Here is a 21,895-nt window from a genome sequence, read left to right as displayed (position 1 = left end):
CTGGGGCTCTTACACGGATATTTGCCAAATGTCTGGTCTAAATACCACCTAACCAAAGCCCATTTTGAGCCAGTCGGGACTATTCCCGTTTTCTTATCATACACTGAGGCATACTGGACGACTCCTGAATAAACTTGGGCTCTTACACTGATATTTGCCTGATGTGTGGTCTGAATACCATCTAAACACAGCCCATCACCGCACTAGATCCGCAAGTGCTACCACCCCACGCCCCTATTTTTTCCAAATCAGCTTCGGAGACTCCACCATGGAAAATGGAGCCACATTCCACCCCAATGCGAACCAATGATAGGAACAAGAAAAAATTGTAAGTTTAATAATTACTATTTATTAAACCAAATAGTTTTGACATTCTTATTTGCATAACTTTGCAAAAATTGTAATTGTGGCATTTACACTTCTCTGATCGAGACCTTGACTAACATTTGTCAGGTTAAATTGCTGACAATGTTGTTCTGTGATAAGGTGTTTCACTCTTAAAGGGTGGGTTCAAATCACACAAAGGGATTCACTCCACCCTCTACCAGCAAAGTACTAGTATCTGTACTATACTGGGAAAGTGAATTCCCAAATGTAACATCCCTCAGAAATGATCTGAATATTTATTAAGTTAATTTCATTCTTAAAATGTGTGCCATCTCTTCCTTGTTCTTTGCTGCTGTATTTTCTGCTTGTTCATCATTTTGTTCTCAGCTGAACATAACAGCATTCGTGCTTGGAAATCTGTAGAAATGACTGAATGGTCTCCGTTTCTGAAATATAACAAAGTTTTCAAAAGTATGTTAAAACATCAAGGTACAGTGAGTATCATCACTCAGCTTCTAGTCCTATAGTCTTTACCCAACTCCCCAACTTAAGGTTTTATTAGGACAAGTAAACATTTGCCATTTTAAGATTTAGCTAATTTGTTATCATTATGAGGACTTGTGGCCTAAATATACTATTCACGCTTTGCTATGAATTAAATCATTGATTCAACAGAAAACTATAATGTGGGATCACATTTGGTTTAAATATCTAAGCTTATTGTAAGCATGGATCCTAGGTTTCAGTATGTCATTTCATCTTGTGGATCCCATACCTGCTATTGACAGGTGTTGTTTGTTTGTAAATGACTCGTTCCATGATTTGCAAAATGGTTGATTGGTGCCATTAAAACCATTTTTATGGTTACTCATGTATCAAGTGCATAAGGTTAGACAAAAGTAGCTGTTTGCCTAAAGAAGGGTTACTATATTATTATTTATCCAGTTTTAAATGTATACATTTTCAAATTATAAATCTATGTGTAAGTATAGTTGGGAATTTTTGTGATCCTTAGCAAAGTGTGAGTAGTATATGTTAGTTTCTAATCAATGCAATATACAATATAACAATCTATAGTCATTAAATTAAGTTTGCTATAACGTAGAATAGAAATAGTTCAATAAAGATGAAGCCTTGAGTATTCAGGAAACTTTAATCTGGTAACATGGCTGAAAATTGAATGGGTGTGACTGCCACTGTCTATGAGTGAAATGAGGGTCAGCACTAGTAGTGAGTGAGTTTAGTTTTTAGCTATGACAAGCGAACGCTTAAACCACTAGGCTACCCCTCCGCCCATCAACTCTAGTAGTAGTAAGCGCTTCATTAAGCAGATACAGACTGAATACCACAGAGAAAGGGAAAGGTGGGAGGATGTCCAGATAGATACTGGTTAACTTTATTGCTTAGTGTTTATCAAACAAGTGAAATAATGATGAAACAAAACATTGACGATATTAATATGCAGCAACATACACATGTTTTGGTATGTACTCAGAGAAATTATTACGGCAATGATAAAATAATCAAAGCAACAAGAAAGTAATTGAACAAAAAAGACATCTTAATTAAAACAACATTTTGATTGACAAAAATGGCAGCATTAGGTTTTTGTATAACAAAGGTCCGAACTGAAAATATGTAAAAAAAAAAGGAACATATCTGATTCACTTAACTTCTAAACCAAACTTCTGCATACAATTGGCTCAGAGATTTTTCTCCAAATCTCCTACATGTCATGCATGATGCAATTGGAACCAGTTGATTACATATGTCGGCAGTATGTCAGCCAAGTTCTAGCAGTGCTAAAGGCTAAGGGTTAGTTATCTAGTTAGAAAAAAGACATGGTATGTTTTCAGATTTGAGAGTTTTGTTGTGTATTTGATAAACAGAAATTACATTTAGAGCACATAAGTTTAGCTTGAGGTTTGAAATGTAAACAATTTTGGCATTGACTACTCAATGAAACCCACAAATCTAGGAAACATACAGTATGTACTGACACTGTAGAATACAAACATGATTTGTCATTTTTGTAATTTTTATCTATCTAGGTGACACATATCATTTGAAGTGTTGAATCATAACTGACATCAGTCAATACAGACTGCAAGGAAGAAATCTTAACCCTTTAGTATGTATGATTTAATATTACAGCTCAGTGCACAGTACTACAGCTGAGTGCACAGTTTGACAACCAAACCCAACTTATCCATATGATATAACTAGATTACAAACTGATTAGTGAAACAGTCTCTTTAGGGATACACAGTTTCGTTACATTCGACAGTAGTCAAGTGAACTACAGAGAGTTTGGTATATACACTATATATGATGTGTAATAGGGGTGTCGCGATACGCGAATGTATCGATGCATCGATACATTTTTTACTGACGATACGATACGCGATACATGCTTGCGTGTATCGATTCCTATTTTAAAACTTTATCGATTCAAATTTTTATGCTATATCCATCTCCTTCAAAGTGTTGATAGTAAAATTATACGAGATCGCTCCGATAAATAGATGTAGCTAGCTTTACTTAAAAAATAGGTTGGAAACTAACAGCTTTTGTGATTGGCTAGACTATTTTGATGGACCAATCAGCGAGCGCGTACGTTGCCGGTAAGGTAATGCTATGAAAAGGCGCGAAAATTATGTATCGCGATACCTATCGTATCGTGACCTTAAAATCGTGATACGTATCGTATCGTGAGATTGGTGTATCGTGACACCCCCTAATGTGTAAACCAATGGTGTACTGATAATACAAGTGATGTGTTGCCCACAGGTCTACTGATTGTATGATGTGTTGCCCTCAGGTCTATGGGTGATATACAAGATGCATTGCCCTAAGGTCTACTGGTGATATATAAGATGCGTTGCCCTTAGGTCTACTAGGGACATATAAGATGTGTTGACCACAGGTCTACTGATTGTATGATGTCTTGCCCTAAGGTCTACTGGTGATATATATCATGTGTTGCCTAAGGTCTACTGGTAATATATCTGATGTGTTGCCCTCAGGTCTATGGGTGATATGTAAGATGCATTGCCCTAAGGTCTACTGGTGATACATAAGATGCGTTGCCCTAAGGTCTACTGGTGATACATAAGATCTGTTGCCCTAAGGTCTACTGGTGATACATAAGATGTGTTGCCCTAAGGTCTACTGGCGATATATAAGATGTGTTGACCACAGGTCTACTGACTGTATAATGTGTTGCCCTAAGTTCTACGGGTGATATATAAGATGTGTTGTCCTAAGGTCTACTGGTGATATATAAGATGTGTTGCCCTAAGGTCTACTGGTGATATGTAAGATGTGTTGACCACAGGTATAATGATTGTATGATGTGTTGCCCTAATGTCTACTGGTGATATATATGATGTGTTGCCCTAAGGTCTACTGGTGATATATATGATGAGTTGCCCTAAGGTCTCCTGGTGATATATAAGATGTGTTGCCCTAAGGTCTACTGGTGATATATATGATGAGTTGCCCTAAGGTCTCCTGGTGATATATAAGATGTGTTGCCCTAAGGTCTACTGGTGATAAATAAGATGTGTTGCCCTAAGGTCTACTGGTGATATATACGATGTGTTGCCCTAAGGTCTACTGGTGATATATAAGATGTGTTGCCCTAAGGTCTACTGGTGATATATAAGATACGTTGCCTTAAGGTCTCCTGGTGATATATAAGATGCGTTGCCCTAAGGTCTACTGGTGATATATAAGATGTGTTGCCCTAAGGTCTCCTGGTGATATATAAGATGCGTTGCCCTAAGGTCTACTGGTGATATATAAGATGTGTTGCCCTAAGGTCTCCTGGTGATATATAGGATGTGTTGCCCTAAGGTCTACTGGTGATATGTAAGATGTGTTGCCTACAGGTCTACTGGTGATATATAAGATGTGTTGCCCTAAGGTCTCCTGGTGATATATAGGATGTGTTGCCCTAAGGTCTACTGGTGATATGTAAGATGTGTTGCCTACAGGTCTACTGGTGATACATAAGATGTGTTGACCAAAAGTCAACTGATGATATATATGACGTGTTGCACACAGGTCTACTGTTGATATATAAGATGTGTTGCCCTAAGGTCTACTGGTGATATATAAGATGTGTTGCCCTAAGGCCTACTGGTGATATACAAGATGTGTTGCCCTAAGGTCTCCTGGTGATATATAAGATGCATTGCCCTAAGGTCTACTGGTGATATATAAGATGTTTTGCCCTACGGTCTACTGGTAATATGTATGATGTGTTGCCCTCAGGTCTATGGGTGATATATAAGATGCATTGCCCTAAGGTCTACTGGTGATAAATATGATGTGTTGCCCTAAGGTCTACTGGTGATATTTAAGATGTATTGCCCTAAGGTCTACTGGTGATATATAAGATGCGTTGCCCTAACGTCTACTGGTGATAGGCACCCATGAAGGGCCACCTCCTCGTGGTGGGTGCTGGGTCACGCTAAGCGCCCTTCACCCCCGTTGTGGACCCGGGGGCATATTTTGTCCACCAACCCGTTTGCCGTGGGTTGCGCCCCTGTGTTGGTGGAGGAAGGGAGGCTGGTGGTTGAGGGCACTGGTTCCAGGAACAGTGTTCCTTTGCCCAACACACCACTTCGCCCCTTACTTCACCTAGACGGGTGGTTGAACTGGCCCGGTTCAATCAATCGGCTGGTCACGCCAAGCCCTGTGCTACAACTATAAAATGTTGCACAAAATTTGAGAATTCTTATATGATATTTTTTAGTCTTGGCAATTTTTTTAACTTAAAATTTTTGAATTTCAACTGAACAATTTCATGTATGTTTTTGCCTAGAGTCGTAAGCCCAGAAGGCGGTGGCTCATGGGCCAATCTGGTGGATTCATTAATATTTTAATTTTTCTGCTGGAGTATGTCATCCGGGTATCCTTGGTGCTGCAAGACGGAGATCCGCTTGTTTTTAGCATCGTCCTTGTGATACTCCGTGGTGGGTGGGGAGCTCGGATGATGAAATCTAATACAATAACCATGGCTTACGAAACACCAACCAAAAAAACCAAACGTCCTCTTGACAATGACCCTGTTCATGATGACCACAGACTGCCTAAATCGATTGAGTATTGGCCACGTTTCCTTGTAATCGAGACTCTAGACAAGAGTCCATTAAAGTTGAACCCTTTTGCAGTATCTAAGGGTATTCAAGGTATTGCTGGGGATGTAAAGAACATTAAACGTCTCCGTTCAGGTGCGCTGCTAGTTGAATGCGCGAAAAACCACAATCAACCAACTTGATGATGAATAGAAATTGTTCGTTGGCATTCAGGTCTCGGTCTCTGCTCACAAAACTTTGAACACAAGTAAAGGAATCGTCAGAGACCGGGACAGATTGTTTGATGATATGTCAGAACTTGACATAGTATCAGAAATGAAAGATCAAGGTGTTCTTTACGTTAAGCGCTTTACAACCCGAAAAAACAATGAAACTATCAGAACGAATACCTATCTGTTTTCCTTTTCATCCCCAAATGCTCCCAAATCGCTGAAGGCAGGTTACTGTAACATTCCCGTTGACACCTACATCCCTAACCCACTCAGGTGTTTTAAATGCCAGAAATATGGACACGGTGTAAATACTTGTACATTGTCTGTTGTGTGTGCTCACTGTGGTGAGAAGACACACACAACAGAAGATTGTAACAGTACGTTTAAAAAATGCACCAACTGCTCGGGCGACCATTCAGCTTTTTCTAAAGAGTGTCCCATTTGGAAAGAGCAAATGGCAATTAACAAAATCAAATTTACCCAAAATATCACTTTTTCTGAGGCAAAAAAACTGGTAAAGAGATCCGACCTTTCAGAGAGTTATGCTGCAGTAGCCAAATCACCATCTCAGTCTAGCTCTAAAATAACAAAATCATCCACTAGCTGCCAAACAACCTTAACTTGGGTCAAAGGGGACTCTCCACAGAATTTGTATCCTGAGATATCGTCTCAGACTGAGGAATCACTTCCTGGTACGTCAAAATCTTCTTCAGATCATAAATCTTCCTCTCAATCACGCTCACTCACTCAATCGTCATCTGACAATCAACAAACTGTTCAAAGTAAAGGTAAGCCTAAGCCTGATGCTAACAAGAAACAAAGTGGCAGAGCTCCAAAGGGGTCTCAAAATAAAATCAAACTTTACAACAAATACGGATCACTTGAGGATATGGACGTGTCCGAAAACGTCCAATCTAGGGCACGAAGCTTGTCGCCCTCCAAAACAGTGCGGGGTAGATCCCCAGTAAATCCCCCGAAAAGATAGTTTCTTCCAACACCATCGTACAGTGGAATTGTAGAGGACTACGGCATAATTACAATGAGTTACAGTTATTAGTCCAGGATTGTATGCCTTCAGCATTTTGTCTACAGGAGACTTATTTAAAGCAGACGGATCTTTTTGACCTACGTCATTTCAATGCTTATCACTATTTCTCACCTCCAGGTGACAGGGCCACTGGAGGTTCTTCAATCCTAGTCAAACAGAATGTTATCCATAGCCCTATTACACTTACTTCTAATCTTCAAGCAGTTGCAGTGCGACTCACTTTACACGTTGCATTTACATTATGCTCTTTGTATATCTCACCGTCTTCAGTCATTCAGAAGACTGATCTTCAAACTCTGTATGACCAACTCCCTAAACCCTGTATTATTATGGGGGACTTAAATGGCCACAACCCACTCTGGGGTAGCATAAATACAAACGCTAAAGGTAAACTACTGGAGGAGTTTTGTTCAGACAATGATTTATGTATTTATAATGATGGTTCCAACACGTATTTACACCCTGGTACAGGAACCTATTCTGCTCTCGACTTATCAATCACGAATTCAGAATTACTAAATGAATTTGAATGGTCAGTCCATGATGACCTTTGTGGAAGTGACCATTTCCCGACTATACTAAAACCTGTAAACCCATCTGATATTACTCCATATTCGAGATGGAACTTTAAAAAAGCTAACTGGCCTTTGTACCAAGCTCTGTGTTGTAGCAGACTTAAACCCGAACTCTTTATAGAATGTACTGATCCTATAAAAGATTTCTCTGATGAACTTATTAACATTGCTGATGAGTGTATCCCCAAATCCTCTGCAATTCCACACATACGAAAACCATGGTTCACCAATGAGTGCAAACAGGCTAGGAAGGCACGGAAGAAAGCTGAGAATTATTTCCGTTGCCATCCTATGGTCCATAATTTGAATAAATTTAAAATTTTAAATGCCAAGGCACGGCGTACCTTCAAGCAAAGTAAACGTCAATCCTGGCGAACTTATGTCTCAAAAATAAATTCACGAACGCCGATATCAAAAGTATGGAATATGATCCAGAAAATAAAAGGTAAGGGTTCTAAATCTAGCATTAAGCATCTTAAAGATGGAGACGAATTATTAACTAGTCAATCTGATATTGCAAATAAACTCGGAGAAACTTTGACCGAACACTCTTCCTCATCGAATTATTTACCTCAATTCCAAAATTATAAAAAACAACAGGAAAGGAAAACTATTAATTTCAATTCAGATAATGGGGAAGATTACAATGAACTGTTTTCTATTCATGAGCTTCATACTGCTCTTGATCAAGCTCATGATACGGCTACAGGTGCTGATAACATACATTATCAGCTCCTGAAACACTTACCGGATTCATGCTTAGAAACCCTTTTAAACATTTTTGATGATATTTGGACTTCTGGACAATTTCCTTCTTCATGGCACGATGCTATTATTGTACCCATCCCTAAAACTGGACGTGATCATACTGATCCTTCGAATTATCGGCCAATCTCATTAACTAGCTGCGTTTGCAAGACCATGGAACGCATGATAAATAATCGACTTGTGTGGTACTTGGAAACTAATAACCTTATAACAGACATTCAATGTGGTTTCCGTAAAAACAGAAGTACTATCGATCATTTAGTGCGTTTAGAATCCTTTATTAAAAATGCCATTATTAAAAAACAACATGCAGTGTCGATCTTTTTCGATTTAGAAAAAGCATATGACACCACATGGAAACATGGTATTTTAAGAGATTTACACGATTTTGGATTGAGAGGCCGTTTGCCTCTTTTTATATCACAGTTTTTAACGGACAGGCAATTTCAAGTTCGTGTGGGCTCTACCCTGTCTGATCATTACAATCAGGATCAGGGTGTCCCACAAGGCAGTATTTTATCTGTCACACTCTTTAGTATTAAAATAAATAGTCTGTCAAAGGTTTTAAGTGATTCAATCGATGGATCTCTTTTCGTGGATGATTTTAATATTTCTTGTCGTGGTAAGAATATGCATACTATTGAACGGCAACTGCAGCTGTGTTTAAATAAAATACATAAATGGTGTCTTGAAAACGGTTTTAAATTTTCCAAGTCCAAAACTAATTGTCTACACTTTTGTAGAAAATATAAGCCGCATAAAGACCCGGAACTATCTCTAAATGGCACTCCTATCAAAGTTGTGAAGGAGGCCAAGTTCTTGGGTATTATTTTTGACTCACACTTAACGTTTCTACCACATATTAAAGCACTTAAAACTAAATGCCTGAAGGCGCTTGACTTGTTGAAAGTCGTTTCCAATTCTAAGTGGGGAGGGGATCAAGCTACCCTCCTTCACCTATATCGATCATTGGTCCGCTCGAAACTTGATTATGGCTCCATCGTATATGGTGGAGCCTGCAAAAGCAACCTCAAACTCTTAGATTCAGTCCACCATCAAGGTCTGAGACTTTGTCTTGGGTCCTTCAGAACATCTCCTGTTGACAGTCTCTACGTTGAGGCAGATGAGCCTTCTCTTACCCAACGCCGTATAAAATTATCATTACAGTACATTACGAAGCTATATTCTAACGAGTCTAATCCTGCGTTTCACTGCATCTTCGCTCCTCTTTATGAAGATTTGTATAACAAAAAGCCTTCTCTTGTTCCGCCTCTTGGGCACAGAATTAAACCATTCCTTTCTGCTACCGGCATTGAGCTGGAGAATATATCTCCTTCTCGTCTTCTTTCTTCTCCGCCTTGGCAATTGGTGAGGCCTGACGTTGACTTAACGTTAACCACATTTAAAAAATCCGAAACTAATGATTTACAGTATAAACAAGAATTTAGTCAATTAAGAAATAAATATAATACCTATAAATCCTTATATACAGATGGATCCAAGGATGGTGGCGCGGTTGCTTGTGCCACTGTCATTGGGTCCAAAACAATCTCTTCCAGACTACCTAATGACAGTTCAATTTTCACAGCAGAAGCAAACGCAATACTAACAGCTCTTAAATATATTCAGAAACACCGTAAATATAAACAATATATCGTCTTTTCAGATTCTCTTTCTTGTCTTCAGGCTATAAAAAATCTTTCTTGCAATCATCCACTTTTATTAGAAATTATTGAATTGTATAATGAGCTTGCTACTGGCCAATGCGACATCGTCTTTTGTTGGTTACCCAGCCATGTTGGCATTTCTGGGAACATGATGGCTGATATTGCTGCTAAGGCTGCACTCAACAAATCTGTGACACCACTTCTGCTCCCATACTCTGATTACAAAGCTTGCATTAGATCTTACATCCGTGATCTGATGCAAAAGAAGTGGGACACCCAAGTAGGTTTCAATAAATTACATGCAATAAAACCCTATATCGGTTACACTTCCTTGGGTTGTCAGTCCAGATTTGAAGAGGTCATCATACGACGATGTCGTATTGGCCACACAAGATATACGCATGAGTACCTATTAAAAGGTGAGGATCCTCCGTTTTGTATCCCTTGTGATGAACGAATCACGGTCAAGCATGTCTTGCTTGACTGTGTTGAGTACTCCATCACAAGGGATATCTATTTCACATCCAAAACACTGAAGGATCTTTTTACAAATGTCAGTTCTCATTTAATTCTTGCATTTTTAAAAAAAATAGATTTGTTGACTGATTTGTAAATAGGTATATATTTTATTATTGGTAGTTTAGATTAGCAACTTAGATTGTTGGTGGCTGTGCCCTCGGAGGGGGTTGACGTAGCGTAAAATTATTGTCCTCCTGAGGGGGTACGTAAGTCCCAAAACTTACAAAGTCAATTTAAGTGTACCTGCTTTTTAATCGTAGAATATTTGTAATTTTAATGTATGGCTAGATATGTCTTAATTGCTAACGGCTGAGGGGATGATATAAATCCAGCTAGGGCCCATGCAGGAAGCAAATGTACTGTAAGTCCCCATGGTCCCTAGTATGGTGATCTACCTTCAGTTGTTAGCGATCTATAGCCCATTTTTAGATTGTGTTGTCCCTTATGGTTAAAATGTTTTAGATTCAATTACTAGTTTTACATATATATATCTGTGATACTCTAGTTGCTTTACTGTCCTTCGATGACAGGTTTTATAATATATCCATATTCCATTACAATGTAAAATGTTCTCGTCACGATATGGCTGAAATATTGCCGATGTGACGTTAAATATTAACTCACTCACTCACTCACTCTACTGGTGATATATATCATGTGTTGCCTTAGGTCTACTGGTAATATATATGATGTGTTCCCCTCAGGTCTATGAGTGATATATAAGATGCATTGCCCTAAGGTCTACTGGTGATATATAAGATGTGTTGCCCTAAGGTCTACTGGTGATATATAAGATGTGTTGCCCTAAGGTCTACTGGTGATACATAAGATGTGCTGTCTTAAGGTCTACTGGTGATATATAAGATGTGTTCCCCTAAGGTCTACTGGTGATATGTAAGATTTGTTGCCCTAAGGTCTACTGGTGATAAATAAGATGTGTTGACCTAAGGTCTACTGGTGATATATAAGATGCGTTGCCCAAAGGTCTACTGGTGATACATAAGATGTGTTGTCTTAAGGTCTACTGGTGATATATAAGATGTGTTGGCCAAAGGTCTACTGATTGTATGATGTGTTGCCCAAAGGTCTACTGGTGATATATATGATGTATTGCCCTAAGGTCTACTGGTGATATATGTGTTGCTCTTAGGTCTACTGGTGATATATATGATGTGTTGCCCTCAGGTCGACTGGTAATACATAAGATGTGTTGCCCAAAGGTCTAATGGATATATATAAGATGTGTTGCCCTAAGGTCTACTGGTGATATATAAGATGTGTTGCCCTAAGGTCTACTGGTAATATATAAGATGTGTTGCCCTAAGGTCTACTGGTAATATATATGATGTGTTGCCCTAAGGTCTACTGGTAACATATAAGATGTGTTGCCTAAGGTCTAATGGTGATATATAAGATGTGTTGCCCTAAGGTCTACTGGCAATATATAAGATGTGTTGCCGTTAGGTCTACTGGTGATATATAAGATGTGTTGCCCTACGGTCTACTGGTAATATATATGATGGGTTGCCCTAAGGTCTACTGGTGATATATAAGATGTGTTGCCCTAAGGTCTACTGGTAATATATAAGATGTGTTGCCCTAAGGTCTACTGGTAATATATATGATGTGTTGCCCTAAGGTCTACTGGTAACATATAAGATGTGTTGCCTAAGGTCTAATGGGGATATATAAGATGTGTTGCCCTAAGGTCTACTGGTAATATATAAGATGTGTTGCTGTTAGGTCTACTGGTGATATATAAGATGTGTTGCCCTACGGTCTACTGGTAATATATATGATGGGTTGCCCTAAGGTCTACTGGTGATATATAAGATGTGTTGCCCTAAGGTCTACTGGTGATATATAAGATGTGTTGGGCAAAGGTCTACTGATTGTATGATGTGTTGCCCTAATGTCTACTGGTGATATATATGATGTATTGCCCTAAGGTCTACTGGTGATATATGTGTTGCCCTTAGGTCTACTGGTAATATATATGATGTGTTGCCCTAAGGTCTAATGGTGATATATAAGATGTGTTGCCCAAAGGTCTAATGGTGATATATAAGATGTGTTGCCCTAAGGTCTACTGGTGATATATGGGATGTGTTGCCCTAATTTCTACTGGTGATATATATGATGTGTTGCAGACAGGTCTACTGTTGATATATAAGATGTGTTGCCCTAAGGTCTACTGATTATATGATGTGTTGCCCACAGGTCTATTGAAAATATATGATGTGTCACCCAAAGGTCTGCTGATAACAGATATGATGTGTTGCCCAAAGGTCCTCTGATAAGGTCTGATGTGAATATATATGTGTAGCCCAATGGTCTGTAAAAATAACAGATTGGATGTGTTGCCCAAAGGTACGTAAAAATAATAGATGGGATGTGTTGCCTAATGGGCTGTGATTATAACAGATATGATGTGTTACCCAACATTCTGTTGAATATTAATACATATATATATATATATAGAAGTTGCCCAATGGTCAACAAGATACATCCTATTCATCATCAACATAGACCTTTAGACAACACATCCTAGTTGCATACAATGGAATTTAGCTTGATTGATTTACTAATGACCTGCCAGGGATATTATAAAGCAGTCGAAATAAACACATTCTTGACCTTGTATAACGATATGATATGTTATTGGTGTTCACTTATCTTGATATCTAGAAAGACACTACTAAAAACTGGTGGTACCTTTTGACTTCAAGTCATCTGCTGATGAACAGTATATCCACCTTTACATTTCAGTACTTTCTCACAGATACTACATCTGAATCCTGAAAAGATAAACAAAGAAAATGTATCTGCTGACATGGAATAGAGGTGTCTTCAGTTCTCATTAGCTGAATTTCCTGTGTATGAAGGACACCAAAACATTAATGCAAATGTATCAACAATTACATGAATCATTTGATAACAACCCATTTAAACACCTGATACAATCATGTAAAACAAATTTAATTGAGAACCCACCCATCCCCACCCCCAACCGGCCCAAGTGATATGAACATAATGGTGTCAGAACTTTAATACACCTGATTATCCGATGGAAGATTGAATTGTTGACAACAGACAAACAACAAAATGTAGGGAATATGTTAATTTGTATACTCTGTATTGAAAAATGCCAATCTTTTCTGAATTGTGTGCACTACGAAACACGACACGCATCAGCTCTCTATGAAACTGTGGTAAGATATGAATACATAGTAACCTAAAAGTGAAAATGATATCTCTATTATAAAAGTCATGATTATTGCAGGGATAAATTTTGAATTGCAAATGTTTGGACATCAGTCAAGTGCAAAAGTCAATAGAAAAGCTTAAAAATGTTGAAAATTACCCTACTGATATGTGAAAAGAGCAAATTCTGCCAATTTTCAAAATTTCTACATTTTCTGTAAAGTTTTCCATGATCAGAACCACAATACTTGTCTGGAACTGCTTGTTATGAGAGTATATACAGTTTTTCTTTAAATTTTTCATATATGTCATCAAAGACAGACTATCTGTATATAAGGCTATTCCATGTCTAACAATTAATCTCTTATTGGCCATTTTGAATTTCTTGATACTTTTATAAACAGTAAAAGATCCTGTATTGAGATAATACCTAAAACATGTATTGCTGCACTCGGCACTGATCGGCACACTACCATTCAAGATAACTGTACTAATATTGAGAAGGATTAAACAAATTGCAAAGATTCATGAGGCATTACTTCATCGGGTATTGCAAGTTTGTGGTGCTGAATTCTAAAGGTAGGCCAGAACAATGTTTAGGTTAGGAACGCCACGATACATCGATACTTTTTTCTAAGACCTTACAATCATTGATGCATTCAAAACTCTATCATTATTAGTTTTGAAAGTATTGATTTAAACATGTTTTAATATGTATCGTTCACATTTTGCAATTGTATCATGTTTTTTATGTAATGAGAGTTATAAATGATTATTTTTCATACACAAAGATGGGAAATTAGAACTTTTTTAATCTCTGAGAATAGAAAATGTTGATCTTTTCAAGGACTCTTATAAAATATAATATATTTAATGTTCAAAATGTAACTAATTTTACACAATAATGCAGCGAAAATAGGTATCATGATACATATCGAATCATGTCATGAGTATCGTGATATGTATCGATTCATGAAACTTATGTATCGTGACATCCCTAGTTAAGGTAGAAATAAATTTAACAAAGCTGTAAAATTGGTATTCACAACTTAAATCTACTAACATGAAGGTATTCATCTCTGGATCACATAACCTACCCCTTCCTGGAATGCCTGAGACTCCCCCTCGGATTCTGCAATTTGAAGGTCACATTTCTCCTCTGCCAAGCTCAACGTGTCTTGGTCCCGTTCATAGTTGTCTGTATTATGTAACATTAAAAGGTTAACAATATTATTCTCAAAATGATTATGAACTTAAATTCAAAACTGAGCTTAAGAAATAATATTTTTTCTTCTGAACTGATAAAGTATTTAAAATTCTACATGATTTAGTTATCACCCTAACAACATACATAAATTATGAATTTACAATGTTTCATATTCAGAAACCATTGTAAAATAAAATTAACTTACCGGGCATAAACTGGATTGGATAGGATTTCCATGTCTAACAGGACCATCCAAGACTAGCAATTAGTCTCTGAATATATATACTTTTGATAGAATCAAACAAATCCTTTTAAACTGAAAAGGAGCTCCAGTGAGATGGGAGATTCCTGAAACTAAGTAAATCTAGACTTGCTTAAATTAGATCTTTATCATTGCAGAAAGGCATAGACAGAAGTAAAAATAATGCAGTTCAGGAACTATGAGACAGGCTAGATCTTTCCTGACTTTTTACAGTCTATGTCAGCTTTGATCTTGAGATGAAGGGTGACCAAAGGAAAAAACTTGTGCCATCAAGTCAATTTGATTGGAATTTAAGAATACCCATAATATCATAGTTTCAACTTACTTACACAATATACAAAGTTATGTCTTTATTCATGGGTTGCTTCTAAGTCATGTTCAGGATTTTGTTAGTCATCCATGCATAAAGGTAAAACTCACCAGTAATACAAAATGTTGATTTCTTTCAGGTTTATTTTTAATTTACTATTCATAATAATAATCATCGATTCTATGATTTATATCAATACTGTCTGCCCAGTGCTGCTCAGAGATGTTGGTATTAGTCGACAATGCAAACTATTAGCCGATGATGGACCAATGATGAACAGCACACTACCTGAATAGATGCATCAAAGAGGCATTTCTGAAACTGTTATTATGGCTTTGTAAAGGTAACTTACAACAGGAAGAGGCTTTAATTCTTACTGTTTGTACTGAAAGAAATGTTAAACTTCACCTCCATTTTTAAAAAGAGAAATAGTTTGTTTAAGAAACCCCCGCTTTGAACAAAATTACCCTTTTATGCAATTTGACTGCTAAGGGAACTTAAAAACCCATAAAAGACTAATAACATATCCCTGCATAGAAACAGTTGGTCTATTGACCAACCAATAAGTTAGAACATGTCTCAATGTGTTTAGTGAGATCCATCCTTGACTTTTCAGTTAATCTTATCCTGTCCACTGGTATTTACCCTCTTTCCTATGTTACACAATGTACAGGATTTAGACTTTGAAATGAGGAAATGTCCCTGCATTAAACATACAAAGATAAGAGTAGCTGCAATGGAATTATGAAAGCTCAAAAAGGGAATTCTAACTGTATTCATGCACAATATTGAATTAACAGATTCAAGTGCACCAGTGAAGTGGAAAATCTCTAGCATTTGAAACTATATCAAGTTTGGACCAAGTGCAGAAAAATACAACGTAACCAACATTTATGGTTGTCAGTTGAGTAACCTGTGAGTGGGAGGATGTATTGCTCATAATTATGCTGGCTGAGTGGCAGTGGCATGTGGACAGACAAGGTTATAGTCCTGGGCCAAATGAAAGAAAAGTTTTTATCTTTTAGGATCTCTCAGATCCAGTAAATGTGTTTTCTGGTAATTAGAAATTCTTGTCATAATCAGCTACAAAACGTATCAGGTTACTAAAAACAAACAAGGTTTGACCCAGACAGCCTTTACTTGTAGGTAATAAGGTGGTAGGCTACAATCTTTGTACTCATATGGAGATAATTATTATTATCAGCATGAAAATGGTGCAACATATACATTTCATCACTATTCACTGATATTTTCACTCTGATAGACCAGTGGAGGAGATACACTGCACATAAACACCCAAAGGGGCAGGGTTCAAAGCAGGAGTACAAAAAGCTATATTTTGAAAGTTAGAAACTCTTGATATAAATAATGTAACTGAAACATATTATGGTCAAGAGAGCAAATGCATATTTCCTTTGCATGAACAATTTAGGAAATGTGTAGCTGATATAAAAATGTGTAGTTCAGCTATCAGAGGAAACAGCAAAGAGCAACAATGGAGAGTGCCATTACGAAACTATAACTACAAGTCTTCCTCAACACTGCACTATCAGCTCATTATTTGAGCAAACCCATGTCAATGAGTATTACCCCATGGTCAGAATATGCAGTGTGGGTGATAAAACCGATTGTAATGTGTTATGTTATCTCTACATTTGGCCTATAAGTAATTTTACTGAATTCAAGTCTTACAGATTTGGTTAGTTCCTGAAATTAGTAATGGTTATTGACTGTTTTTTGGGGTTTATTTATCTATTAGTTGGTAGATATTTATTTAAAATAAGAAAACAATAGATCAGTGCAAAAAGTCAGTCTGATACCCTGAATATCAGGCGTCAGAATGAGAGATGTTTTGGGTTTTTTTTGCCGCACCGGAACTGCGCCTAAAAGTAAAAGGTCAATTTCACCCACTGAGTGAACATAAAATCATACAGCTGTGATTAGCTCTTTCGGTTGTGGATCTACAGTAGTTGGCCATGAGTGAGTCATCAATAGTGAAATTCACATATACTTTCATGTTAATTAACTCTTGCAAGAATAATTTTCATAAATTTAGTTTCGGTGGAATTGCTTTCAGCACTTATCTACCAGCTTGGAAATCATCTCAGCTTTGTACAACATAATTTCCTTTCAATTTTCCAAGGATTATTAAGAAAACTGCAACTTCTTAAACAACATATACTAGACATACCAATCAGGTTTAACATGTCTATGGGATTGATAAAAATTAAGTTGTATTTATGGTGCTTAATCAGGTGTCATTCGATAACTAATCAATGGAAAGATGAAAGAAAATTATGTACACGTAGCTGAAGATGATTTCCAAGATGTTTGCAAACTTCTACTCAATTTATGAAAATTATTCTTGCAACAGTTAATTAACATGTAAGTCTATGGAAATTTCACTAATGATGACTCACTTATGGCCAACCACTGTAATCTGTAGTCTGTGTCACAGTCCCCTGAACCACAATATTATTTTCCCTACTGCCTTGCCCTTTCTGCAATGCTTATTAAAGGCCCTAAATGAAGCAAGTCTAGATTTTCTCAAGTTCTTGTTTCCCCGGGGCTCCTTTTCAGTTTATAATGCGTTTGTTTGTTGATATAAAAAAAAATATAGTCTAGCCCTAGGTGAGGATCAAGAAACAACATGATACGAAACGTCACAATCGCGATCAAGTTACTAGCAAACAGTTTCTTCCAGTTGAGAAATCTTGAAATAGATTGTGTCATGGGACAGGCATCGCCTTTGAAACAATTGTACATGCTGCTTTTTCCAACAAAATACTCCGATTACGATACATACCATGCATTTCCCAATGCTTTGTGCTGCCAAGTCACCTCGTGTAGTGCGCGAAAACTGTAGCAAACGGGATCCGATTTGACACAAAACGTGAACGGGCCTTCGTGTGAAACATGAATTCAATTTATTTACAAATTATTACATTGTTATTTTGATCAAAGAATCAAATGTTTTAAGTATTTAAACGTTTTCTTGGTGGCATGTTAGTCTTGTCTGTCAGCTCCCACAATATCTACAGACCTTATTGAATTATTAGCTAAGTGTTCATTTCGACGTTGCCGCTTTTGAACTTTCACGTTTTATTACTGAACATATATCCAGCTGTTAGAGAATTTTATAGAAAACTCCGTGTCGCCGAAAGGTCGCAGGCGTTATATACATGATATTTTTGTTTTTTCAATAACAGCACTGAAATTTTATAAAAATACAAAAGAAGCACACCCGAAGGTCCTGAGATGACCCTCTATCCAACCATCTAGTTTGGGATAGTTATTAAGGAAAATGAACATAGTTGTGACATGCAGATATTTAGGCGACAGAAATATATCCTTAGGGCGACATATTGTCATATAGACAATGTCGACCTTTGGGCGACATTTGTGCGACCTTTAGGCGACAGCTGTCGCCCTAAGGATATATTTCTGTCGCCTAAATATCTGCATGTCACAACTATGTTCATTTTCCTTAATAGCTAGCCCAAAGTGAATGGTTGGATAGAAGGTCGTCTCAGGACCTTCGGGTGTGCTTCTTTCGTATTTTTATAAAACTTTAGTGCTTTTATTGTAAAAACAAAAATATCATGTATATAACGCCTGCGACCTTTCGGCGACACGGGGTTTTCTATAAAATTCTCTAACAGCTGGATATATGTTCAGTAATAAACAGTGGAGAAATTATTGTCTAGATATATGCTATTAGGTTTTGTACACTTATTTCAAATATACACATCGTTAAGTGTTCGCTATAACATCACTGTTTCGTTCGCAGTACCTTTCGGCGATTTGCCTTCACGCTCCTGTGCGTCAAAAACGTGAAAGTTCAAAAGCGGCAACGTCGAAATGAACACTTAGCTAATAATTCAATAGTGTCTGTAGATATTGTGGGAGCTGACAGACAAGACTAATATGCCACCAAGAACACGTTTAAATACTTAAAACATTTGATTCTTCAATCAAAATAACAACGTAATAATCTGTAAATAAATTGAATTCATGTTTCACACGAAGGCCCGTTCACGTTTTGTGTCAAATCGGATCCCGTTTGCTACAGTTTTCGCGCACTACACGAGGTGACTTGGCAGCACAAAGCTATGGAAAATGCATGGTATGTATCGTAATCGGAGTATTTTGTTGAAAACAGCAGCATGTACAATTGTATCAAAGGCGATGCCTGTCCCATGACACAATTTATTTCAAGATTTCGCAACTGGAAGAAACTGTTTGCTAGTAACTTGATCGCGATTGTGAGGTCTCGTATCATGTTGTTTCTTGATCCTCACATAGACTATCGCTTAGTCTCTGAATATATATTTTTTTATATTAACAAACAAACGCATTATAAATTGAAAAGGAGCCGCGGGGAAACCAGAACCTGAGGAAATCTAGACTTGCTTCATTTAGGGCGTTAGCATTGCAGAAAGGGCAAGGCAGTAGGTAAAATACTATTGTGGTTCAGGGACTGTGAGACAGACTACAGTGGTTGGCCATAAGTGAGTCATCATTAGTGAAATTTCCATAGACTTACATGTTAATTAACTGTTGCAAGAATAATTTTCATAAATAGAGTAGAAGTCATTCTATTTTGATATTTTGCAAACATCTTTGAAATCATCTTCAGCTACGTGTACATAATTTTCTTTCATCTTTCCATTGATTAGTTATTGAATGACGCCTGATTAAGCACCATTAGTACCACTTAATTTTAATCTATCCCATAGACATGTTAAACCTGATTGGTATGTCTAATATGTTGTTAAAATAGTTGCAGTTTTCTTAATAATCATCGGAAAATTGAAAGGAAATTATATGTATGTAGCTGAGATGATTTCCCAGCTGGTAGATAAGTACTGAAAGCAATTCCACCGAAACTAAATTTATGAAAATTATTCTTGCAAGAGTTAATTAACATGAAAGTCTATGGGAATTCCATTATTGATGACTCACTTATGGCCAACTACTGTAGATCCACACCCGAAAGAGCTAATCACAGCTGTATGATTTTATGTTCACTCAGTGGGTGAAATTGACCTTTTACTTTTAGGCCAGTGTACATTCTTGTACTTAGAGGCACCCATGAAGGGCCACCTCCTCGTGGTGGGTGCTGGGTCACGCTAAGCGCCCTTCAACCCCCCGTTGTGGACCCGGGGGGATATTTGGTCCACCAACCCGTTTGCCGTGGGTTGCGCCCCTGTGTCGGTGGAGGACGGGATTCTGGTGGTTGAGGGCAATAGGATCCTGGAACCGTGTTCCTATTGCCCAACACACCACTTCGACCCTTACTTCACCTAGACGGGTGGTAGAATGGGCCCGGTTCTACCAATCGGCTGGTCATGCCAAGCCCTGTGCATGAATTGTATGCATATCATTATTTGATTCTATAATATGTTTTGATTGGTCTTGGCCAACGTATTTACGTTGTCAAAATGAAATCTGCCTAGAGTCTCATGCCAGAAGGCGGTGGCTCATGGGCCAATTTGGTGATGTTGTCCTCCGAAATCTGCATGTTTCCAATTTCTTGTTTTGGGCGAACCAACCAAACATTTACTTTGGTAAACTAACGCAGCTTTTCGCGTCATATTTGCTGAAGTATACCATCCCTGTATCCCCGGTGTTTGCATGTTGGAGATCCGATGCTATTAAACACCGCTCATTTTGGCACTCCATGGTGGGTGGGGAGCAGGGATGCTGAATCACATTACTTCCACCATGGCTCAACAAAACCCTGGTTCAAATAGATCTAAACGTAGACATGTAGAAACTGATGAAACTGGTCACAATGTAAATGTCTGTCCTGTACTTGATTCATGGGCTCGATTTGTTGTTATCGAGGCAGCAGATAAACAACCAATTAAACTTAATCCATTCGCGATTTCAAAAGCTGTTTCAGGAATTTGTGGCGAAGTGAAGAACGTGACACGTCTTCGAAGTGGATCACTGCTTATTGAGTGTTCAAGGAGACAACAATCTGAGAACTTGTTATCACTTAAAACATTTGCGAACATTGAGGTTGCTGTGTCTATGCACAAAACCTTGAATTCTTGCCGTGGCATTGTTCGCGACAGAGCTCGTTGCCTGTCCGATATGTCTGAGGAGGAAATCGCGACTGAACTGAAAAGCCAAGGTGTGACCACAGTCAAACGTTTTACTATGAAAACACGAGACGGTGACATAGTTCCGTCTAGTACGTATCTATTCACATTTTCATTGTCGGTCCTGCCGAAATCAATAAAAGCTGGTTATGTGAACATCGGAGTGGAGGTGTATGTCCCCAATCCACTCCGATGTTTTAAGTGTCAGAGATTTGGACATGGCTCCAAATTTTGCAATAGATCTGCTGTGTGTCACCGCTGTGGAGACGGACACGAGAACACTGAATGCTCAGCTGAAATACAGTGTGCAAACTGTAAAGGTCAACATGTAGCTTCCTCAAGGTTATGTCCTGTGTGGCAAAACCAGTCAAAAATACTAAAGTTAAAACACGAGAAAAACATTTCGTTTCAGGAAGCAAAGAAACTTGTAGAAAATCAGATTCAAATACTGCCTCTAAATAGATCATATTCTGCAGTTGTAGCCCATACCGCTTCTCCTTGCACATCTGTTTCTGTTCAGACTGATCTGTCATGGATCAACTCAAATCAGCCTATCAGGTTAACTTATGTCAGTGATTCCG

General features: G+C 37.8%; 1 long non-coding RNA gene across 3 annotated transcripts; it reads right to left on the bottom strand.

Moving 5' to 3' along the window:
• Positions 1-333: 333 nt before the first annotated feature.
• LOC124265772 lies at positions 334-18,270 on the bottom strand. Of its 3 annotated transcripts, XR_006895540.1 has the most exons (5): positions 18,011-18,270; positions 14,838-14,904; positions 14,523-14,623; positions 12,937-13,019; positions 334-773 (listed from the first exon to the last, which is right to left on the bottom strand). It is a non-coding gene; the product is annotated as an uncharacterized LOC124265772 (long non-coding RNA). The 3 variants fall into 3 exon arrangements; XR_006895538.1 differs by lacking the exon at positions 14,838-14,904 and having other exon boundaries at positions 18,011-18,246; XR_006895539.1 differs by lacking the exons at positions 14,523-14,623; positions 14,838-14,904 and having other exon boundaries at positions 18,011-18,212.
• Between the last annotated feature and the right edge of the window lie 3,625 nt (positions 18,271-21,895).

Source organism: Haliotis rubra, unplaced genomic scaffold (assembly GCF_003918875.1).
Source record: "Haliotis rubra isolate DU_JTF1 unplaced genomic scaffold, ASM391887v1 Scf993, whole genome shotgun sequence".
NCBI lineage: Eukaryota > Metazoa > Mollusca > Gastropoda > Lepetellida > Haliotidae > Haliotis > Haliotis rubra.
Note: the sequence above shows the minus strand (reverse complement) of the source record. Positions and strands in the feature narration are given on the sequence as shown.